This window comes from Camelus bactrianus, chromosome 27, assembly GCF_048773025.1.
Source record: "Camelus bactrianus isolate YW-2024 breed Bactrian camel chromosome 27, ASM4877302v1, whole genome shotgun sequence".
Classification (NCBI taxonomy): domain Eukaryota; kingdom Metazoa; phylum Chordata; class Mammalia; order Artiodactyla; family Camelidae; genus Camelus; species Camelus bactrianus.
In genome coordinates, this window is record NC_133565.1 from 13,848,878 (window position 1) to 13,858,619 (window position 9,742).

Below are 9,742 nucleotides of genomic sequence, written 5' to 3' on the forward strand. Positions count from 1 at the left end.
TTTGGTCACAGGCCCAGTTATCATCTTTTAGAATCTTCCTTCCTCCCCGTAAACTCCAGCGGAGTTCTGAGGTTCAGAAGTTCTCAGGGAGACCGACACTGGTTAACAGGACTTGGAAGGGTCTTTTTCTTGAAGTAACCCTCCTTTAATGTCTGTTTACGGCCAGGAGCAGTCTGTGGTTTCATGTAGTAACATCTGATAAAAAGATGCCCAATGTATCCCGGGGCAAGAGACATCTAATTGCAGTGCTTAATTTTCCCATGTGATGATTAATGAAAGCTTTGCTCATTTTGTGTGTGTGGGAAGGAGGCGACGTTAATATGTGGACTTGAAAACTCCTTGGTGTCGCCATCTGGACACAGTGTGAGGCCATGTTGGTTATCCCTGCAAGGGTTATTACGCATCTTTGAAAACAGACCAAGCTTTTGGGGCCAAACAGCCTGGTGGGGCGTGGAGGGAGATATTCCCAGCCTGACTGTTACGTAACATCACACACATACATGACCAAACGTGTATTTCTTCCCCAAACACTAGATAAACAATACACTCCAAAAATCAAGATCATTTGTCGTTAAAGGTCTCAGCATTACTCATGTCTTAGACCTGCCACAAGGCTTTTCTCAAGAAAGAGAAGAAACCATTCCTACCTGTACCACTTTTCCTACAGAACTTTCCTGCCTCCGAACACGTCGAGGGGATGGAAAGGCCCTGACCCAACAGTTGGAAGTCTGCTCAGAAATGAATCTGGCTATAACTTGGCTGTGTTACGTCACAGAAATCGATGTCCTTCTCTGGGTCTTAATGGTCTTATCTATTAATGGACAGAAGGGTCATTTCCTTCCTCCTTTCTTTCCTTCCTCCCCGCTTTTCTCCTTCCCTCCATCCCTTCCCTTTCTTCTTTTCTGTGAATTTTTTATTGTGGAAACTTTCCATCTCAAACATAACCAAATGTAGAAAGAATACCCCACTCCCAGCTTATTTTGAAGCAAATCCCTAAGCTTCCATCGTTCATCTGTAAATATTTCAAAATTCTACTCCTTATCTATTCTTGTCTCATTGCTTGAAACAGCAATAATCTATTAGATCAAGATCCTAAGGGTTGACAGATTGGGCTGAGACCAGCTGATGGTTCTTCGGTTGGTCCTGTCTGGCACTCTTCGTGTGACTTGATTGTGGTTGGACAGTCTTTGACGGCCTCACGGGTCTGGCAGTGGGCCAGGGTGCCCCAGTTGGCTACGTGGATCCTCCAGTAGGCTAGCTCAGGCTTGCTGTCATGGTCAGTGGCAGCATTCCATGAGTTTCCAGTGGCAAGAGAGGGCAAGCCCCAATATGCAACCACTCCCCAAGCCTCTGCTTGTATTGAGTTTGCTAACGTCCCATTTGCCAAAACGAGTCAAGTGCCGAGCCCAGAATCAATGTGGGACAGGGAGAGAAATGTACAAGGACATAGAAATGGGGGCAGGAATCCATTGGGAGCTATTACTGCAGAAATCTACCAGAGGAATATATTCCTAAAACACAAGGCTCCCCCCTAGTTTTAACATAACAACAATTCCATTACTAAAGCCTACCAAATTGACTACAAATCTTTAATATGGACAGTGTCCACTCAGTATCTAGATTTCCCCAATTGTCACGGAAAGCTGGAGAGATGGGAACGTTTGGGCAGTGTTGATGGGAATATGGAAAAGCCACTGTGGAAAAAAGAACCAAAGGGTCAGTATGGTTTGTGTGTAACCATTGTTACCTTTTTTGATGTTTTTTTTTTTTAATTTTGTTGGTTACTTTTTTACATTCTTTTTTTTTTTTTTTGAAGTCTTTTAAAAATTTAATTAATTTGTTTATTTGGGAGGGGTTAATTAGGTTTATTAATTTACAATGAAGGTACTGGGGATTGAACCCAGGACCTCCTGCATGCTCGACATGCACTCTACCACTGAACTATACTCTTCCCACCCCCATTGTTAAGTTTTATATGAGTGTATGCACTCTTCTACAGCATAAAATATATTTCTTTATCATCAAAAAAAAGTTTTGCAAACCCTGAACTGGTTAATCCCAAAGGTTTCTTTGGGCACTAAGATTCTGTGTGTCATTCTGTGTGCTGTTTACAGAAACATGCCCTTGGCTTTGGAAACAAGCCCACCTCTCCCACTGGTTCTCAGGCAGCTCCCCATCCCTGGTGTTCACCGTCTCTAAGGCAGGGGACAGTGGAAGTGACAAGATCTGAAGCGTGCTGCTTTCTGCTACAGTGACCTTTTCTGGCCAGTGGTTTTATCTTGGCACCTGGGTCCATCTGCTTCCAGGATCTCCCTCACCTTCTGCTGACCCATCAATGCTGCTGAAGCCACCATCAGAGCATCCCCAGAGAACCCTGAGGGGCCAGCAGTGCCCACCCTCAGACACTCTTCCCGGAGCTCTGTACTGTCCTACTGACTCATCGGAGGTCTTTCCAAGATTCTGCAGGGTTACGCCAGTAGGGCCAAATCGTTTATGGAGGCTGAGTCACTTCTGTGGGAATATTTGCACGTGAGGCCTGCAAAACTCTTAAAGCATGAAGGCCTCCTGACCTCACACCATTGCTTCTTGTACCAGATGTATTGGGAGACCAGGATCCCGGGAGAGGAATTGGAAGGGGGGGGGGTGCTCAGCTTTCATGCTTTTCTGTGATTGGTTCAGAGTGGGCACGTGACCCCGAGACCCGGAAGAGGAGGGTTTCCGGGAAAAGTTTCCCTTTACAGTGAGAAAAGCACACCACTTCCTTCCTGCTGGGGCCCCGCGGAGTGTGATGTGCTGTGGGTGCAGCCCCCTGGGGCCCACGGAGGAGAATTTGGAACGTACTAGGTGGGCCAGGCAAACGCACTGGCAGGGCTGGGCCTCAGGAATCACCTGCAGCCACTCTCTCGAGCTTCTAGGGAAGGGGCGCCCCCTCACTGACACCACCATCCTGGTAGCCAGTGGCGTCTGGCTGAGTGGGTCCTGCTCTCTGTCAAGGGACATAGGCAGGAGGTCCTCTGATAGGTCCCATGCTGTTCGCAGCTCGGGAGCTCCAAGGCTTTGTGGGCTTTGGTGCCTGCCTGGCATAGGTGGGGAGGAAGGATGCCCCTTCCACTGAAGTTCCCATCACAGTGGGGGTGAACGAGGGCAGTGCCGGCTGCTCATTTTGTAATTAGCAAAGGAGAAGGGGCTCTCTAGAAACGAGGGCAGTTGTAACAGTTCCAAGGACCTCTGACTTTGGTCTGAGCAGCTGCACCCTGTTGTGGTTTTATTGTCATCCATTGCCACACGATCAGCGCCTTTAAGGTTTCACAGGTGCTGTCATTTGTGCAGTAATAAGACTTTAAAGTCCTTGCAAGCAAGTTCAGCTGGAATACACAATTTTCCCGTATGCAATATAGGAATTATTTTCTAAAGTATAACTGCACTGCCTTAGGTCTTTTAGCCAGGTGGATCCTGGTTCTGTGTGGTTTGAAGATTATATGGTTATGAGACTCCTCAAAGACTTAAATGTTGCAAATACAAAATTAGGTATAAAAGTGAATCTTTAGAGTGAGAAAATAAATCATAACCAATGAGAAACTTTAAAGAGCTGAAGGGGGTTGGATACAGCTCAGTGGTAGAGCATGTGCTTAGCGTGTGTGAAGTCCTGGGTTCAATCCCCAGTACCTCCATTACAAAAAAAGAGCTGAAAATGCCACAAACATTGTAAATCCAGAAATAGAATATTTTTAAAAAAGAACTGCCTGACATGATTATATGATACTTGTTTCTCTACATTTTTGGCTAGACTCTGATTACCTTCTTATACAGCTGTTTTTTGGTCATATTTTTTACAAAGTGTATGAGTGACAATCTTTTACATGCCTCAGGAGTGAGCCAGCATTTCCTGTAAAGGACCTAGCAGTAAATGTATCAGGCTTCAGGGCCATGGGATCTGTGTCACAACTGCTCAAGTCTGTCACCGCCTTGTGAAATCAGCCCTTGATCATATGCGAACAAATGAGCATGGCTACGTTCCAATAAAACTTTATTTACAAAACAGGTGCCGAGCTGGGAAATGACATTCGCAAGGTTTGGACACACACAGATTAGGAAGCTGCAAACACAATGAATTAACAACACTCTATAGTCCAAAAAGTCTTTATGAGAACTCCAGGAACCAGTTATGAAGCCACAACACCCCAGGAAGCTGAAAGCTAAGAAGCACTGCACTGAAACAGGTAAGAAAAGTCATTTCACTTAAACTCCACCAACCCTTCCCCCAACTGGGCACAGCTTACCACAGGAGAACTTGCCCAACTCCCAACTTCTCCTTTGGGAGGGCAAGAGTAGGACATACATCCAACATCCCAGCTTTTCAGGGGGCTGCCCAAGAGGCTGGTTTCTGTCTCCCCTGTCCCAGAGGCTAACAGAGAATCAGTATATCTTGGGTGCCTGGGGGACACTGAGGACAACAGAGAGCTTATTGGCTTCTGGTGACACCAGAGTGCCTCCCCTACCACACACAGACAGGGACACAGCTTGTTATGATCAGGAGACAGTGCCTCACTCATGGTGTCTCCCTTGGGAGGGAAAGAAAAGAGTGAAATAAGTTGTCCCACATTCCAGCTTTTGGGGGATTGCCCAGGGAACTGGTTTCTGTCTTGCCTGACTCAGAGCCCTGATGGAACTAGTACAGCATAGATGTCTGGGGCCACAGAGAACAAAAGAAAGGTCAGGGGGACCAGTCACCGAGCCACCACTGAGGACTCGGCAGCTGCCCCTCGAGCCCCCTGCCTGCCTTCTCCTGCCACCACCTTCTGCTGGCCCTTCCCACAGAACAAAAGGAATCACATTGTAGTTCCACTATCCAGAACCTCCAGTCTCTCCACCCGTTTACTGATGCAAGTAAGAGTGATGCTCTGCTTCCTACTGGCACTGAAGATTATAACTATATAAGAATTCGACAGAGTAACAGCAGGAAGACCCTTACTACTGTCCAAGGGTTCGCTGATGATTACAATAAAAAGAAACTAGTGAAGATGTTCAAGGAGAAATTTGCCTGCAATGGTACTGTAATGGAGCATCCAGAATGTGGAGAGTTAATTCAGCCACGGGGCGACCAGCAAAAAAACATGTCCCAATTCCTCACAGAGACTGGACTGACTGAGGATGACCAGTGGAAGGCTCATGGGTTTTAAGTGCTTCTGGCTCATTGAAGCTTAAGTGAGGATTTCCTTGCAGTGAGTAGAATTTCCATTCTGTCCCCTGTCATAAGTTTAAAAACTTCACAGCTTGTATAATGGAACCATTAGGGGGTCAGTTTTGAACTTGGGCTAGTGTATCTTCTTCATGCAATAAACTGAAAATCCGAGCTCTGCAGGAAAAAAAAAAAAAAAAAGTCACGGGTTTGATGCTGCTCCAGAGAACTTGCAATACTACAACCAGACACCAGAGGGAGCAAAACACTACATGCTCCTGAGAAAGAGATCAGGAAACCCATTAGGGAATTGCACAAACCCAGAGAGTTCACATCCCCACAAAACGTTTGAGAGGCCCTCAGAAGCGTTAGCCAGGCTGGCTGGTGAAGGTCTTCCCAGTACAAAGCCAGTCCACAAAGACCACAAGAGGTGATTGTTCTTTCAACTACACAAATCATAACAACAAAAACAAAAACAAAAATAGCAAGGTATGTGAAGAAATCAGAAAACATGACCTAACCAAAGGAACAAAATTAATCTCCAAAAACTTACCCTAAAGAAACAGAGATCTATGAATTACCTCAAAAAATTCAAAATAATGATCTTAAAGAAGCTCAGTGCAATACAAGAGAACACAAGTAGACAGCTAAACAAAACCAGAAAAACAACATGCAAACAAAATGAGAATATCAACAAAGGAAAACCAAACAGGAGTTCTGGAACTGAAGAGTGCAATAACTGAACTGAAAACTTCACTGGAGTGGATCAACAGCAGACTTGATCAAGCCGAAGAAAGAATCAGCATACTCTAAGACAGGTCATTTGGAATTATTGAGTCAGGGGAACAAAAAGAAAAAAAAAGAATGAAGAAAAGTGAACAAGCCTAAAGGACATGTGGGACACCATCAAGTGGACCAATATTCACATTATGGAAGTCCCAGAAGGAAAAGGGAAAGGGGCAAAAAAAAGCTTATTTAAAGAAACAATGGCTGAAAACTTCCCACATCTGAGGAAGTAAATTGAATTTGAACATCCAAATTCAAGCATCTCTCAAGACTCCAGCTAAGATAAAATCCAGAGATGTACACATGAAGACACATTATAATCAAACTGTTAAAAGTCAAAGACAAAGAGAGAATCTTGAAAGCAGCAAGAGAAAAAGGACTCATCACACACAAGGGACCTCCTAAAAATGTATCAACAGATTTTCTCAGCAGAAATATTACAGCCAGCCAGATGGCAGTGGGATGACGTATTCAAAGTGCTGAAAGAAAACACTGCCAACCAAGAATACTGCATCAGGCAAAACCGCCCTTCACAAATGGGGAAATAAAGACTTTCCTGAGTAAACAAAAGTAGAGGGAGTTCATCGTCACTAGACCTGCCTTATAAGAATTGTTAAAGGGAGTCCTTCAAAATGAAACAAAAGAATAACTACAGAGCAACACAAAAGCATACAAAATTATAAAGCCCTCTGGTAAAGGAAAATATATAGATGCATGCAGAATCGTGTCATACTATAATGGTGGTGTGTAAATCACTTTTAATTCAGATGTAGATTTTAAAAGATAAAGGCATAAAAAACTGTAACTATAAAACTTGTTAATTGATTCAAAATATAAAGAGATGTGATCTGTGACATCAACATAAAGGGAGAGGGAGAAATGTAAAGAAGAGTTTTTGTGTGTGATTGAAGTTAAGCTGTTATCAGTTTGAAACAGCTTGTTGTAACCATAAGATGTTTTATATAATCCCCACCATAAACACAAGGAAAACACCTATAGAAGATGCGCAAAAGAAGATGAGAAAGGAATCAAAGCCTGCCACTGTAGAAAATCAACAAAACACAAAGATGTATCAAGAGAGGGACAAAATAGTTAAAAGACATACAGAAAACCATTAACTAAATGGCATTAGTAAATCCTTCCATATCACTGATTAATTTAAATGTAAATGGATTAAGCTCTCCTTTCAAAAGATAAGGAGTGGCTGAAGGGATTAAAAAACAAGAGCCAATTATATTATCTACAAGAGACTCACTTTAGATATGAGGACATATAGAGGCTAAAAGTGAAAGGATGGAAAAAGATAGTCCATGCAAATAGTAACCAAAAGAGAGCAGGAGTGGCCATACTTATATCAGACTAAATAGAATTTAAGTCAAAACTGTCATCAGAGACCAAAAAGGAACATTATATAATGGTAAAAGAGTCAACTTGTCAAGAAGATGTAATTATAAATATATATGTACCTAACAGCAGAGCACTCAAATACACAAACATTGACAGAATTAAAGACAGAAATAGACAATAACACCATATTAGTAGGAGATTTCAATACCCCACTTTCAATAATGAATAGATCAACCAAACAGAAGTTCAATAAGAAAAATCATCTATTAAAAGTACTTTAGATCATTTAGACCTAGCAGACATACACAGAACACTTCCACCCAACAACAGCAGAATATACATTCCTCTCAAGTGCAAATGGAACATTCTCCAAGAAAGATCCCAAGTTAGGCCACAAAACAAGACTTAACACGTTTAGGAAGATTGAAATCATGCCAAGTATCTTTTCCATCCACAACAGAATGAAACTAGAATTCCATAGCAGAAAGATAACTGGAAAATTCAGACATGTGGAAATTTAAAAGCACACTTTTGAACAGTTAGTGTGTCATAGAATAATTCACAGGAGGATCTAGAAAATTAGAAATGCCTTGAGACAAATGAAAATGAAAACACAGCATACCAAAACTTTTGTGATGCAGCAAAAGCAGTACTAAGAGGGAAGTTTATCGTGGTGAATGTCTAAATTAAAGGAGAAGAGAAATTTTACATCAACAACCTAACAGTAAGCCACAAGGAACTAAAAAAAGAAGAAGAACAAACTAGATCCAAGTTAGCAGAAGAAAAGAAATTAATAAATATTAGGGCAGAAATAAATAAAATAAAGAATTAAAAAAATAGAAAAATAAAACTAAGAGTTGATTTTTGAAAAGATCAAGAAAATTGATAAACCCTTAGCTAGAAAAAAGAAAAAAAAAATAGAGAAGACTCAACTAACAAATTTCAGGAATGAAAGAGGAGATAGTACAACTGAAGCCACAGAAATAAACAGGATCATAAGAAACTACTATGAACAATTATACACCAAATAGTTGGATAACCCAGAGGAAATGGATCAATTTGCAGACACATATAATCTGCTAATACAGAAACAGGAAGAAATAAAATCTGAATAGACCTATAACTAGTAAAGAGATTTAATGAGTAACAAAAAGGCTCCCAACAAAGAAATGTCCTGGATCAGATGGCTTCACTGGTAAAACAGTAAAGAATAATTTGCACCAATCTCTCTCAAACTCTACCAAAACCTGATGAGAACAAAACACTTTCAAAATCATCTTATGAAGACAGTCTTATTCTGATACCAAAGCCAAAGACACTATAAGAGAACAACAAATCAATATTCCTGACTCAAAAATCTCAACAATATACTAGTAAAATGAATTCAATAGCATATTAAAAGGAATATACACCATGAGCAAGTGGGATTTGTCCCTGGGATGCAATATGGTCCAGCATATGAAAATCAATCAAAGGAGTTCTGTTAATCACATTAACAGAACAAAGGATGGGAATCACCTGATCATCTTGATTGATGCAGAAAAGGCATTTGACAAAATTCAGCAGCCTTTCATGATATAAATATTGAACAAAACCAGGAATAAAAGAAAATTACTTTAACCTACTAAAGGCCATATATGGAAAGCCAACAACTAACATATTCAATGGTGAAACACTGAAAGTTTTCCTCTAAGATTGCTACTGAGTCAAACTTGTACTGTTTGCTGCACAAGATAACAATACATTGAGAGACAAGTTGTTGGGGCAAGTAATAGTGATTTTATTCAGAAAGCCAGCAGACTGAGAAGATGGTGGACTCATGTCCCAAAGAACCATCTTCTCCAAGTTTGAATTGAAGGCTTCTTTTATAATAAAAGTGGCAGGAGTAAAGTCCTGGTTCTGGGCAGAGTATGGAGGGGATGTGTTAATTTCTTCCTTCTTGCAGCCATTCACAGGTGGGCCTGGTCAGGATGTTTCCTGTGAGCTAAACAAAGATACTTTAGCTTAACACTCATTACTTTGGGAGCCAGGGTTCCCAGAGATGGGCCATTATGTATAATTTAAGCTTATAGGCAACATCCCTTTAGTGATTAACAAGAAATAACATACAAAGTTTAATCTCATAAATAAAAGAAACTGATCTAATATAGAGTCAGATTTGTTCTTCCCTATTACAAGATCAGGATCAAGACAAGGATACTCAATCTCACCACTCTAGTCAATGAAATACTAGAAGTTCTGGCCAGACCAGTTTCACAAGAAAAAGAAATAAGTATCTAAACTGAAAGGGAAGATATAAAATTATCTTTGTTTGCAGATGACTTGATCTTATATATAGAAAATACTAAAGACTCCACCAAAAAAAACAAAAAACCCCAAACCAAAAACTATTGGGACTAATAAATGATATGATAGCATGTAAAATAAGAA

At 41.1% G+C, this 9,742-nt stretch overlaps 1 pseudogene; it reads left to right on the forward strand.

Moving 5' to 3' along the window:
• The window catches only part of LOC105081062 (eukaryotic translation initiation factor 1 pseudogene), a 28,418-nt pseudogene extending 18,937 nt beyond the window's left edge, over positions 1-9,481 (forward strand).
• The last annotated feature ends 261 nt before the right edge of the window (positions 9,482-9,742 follow it).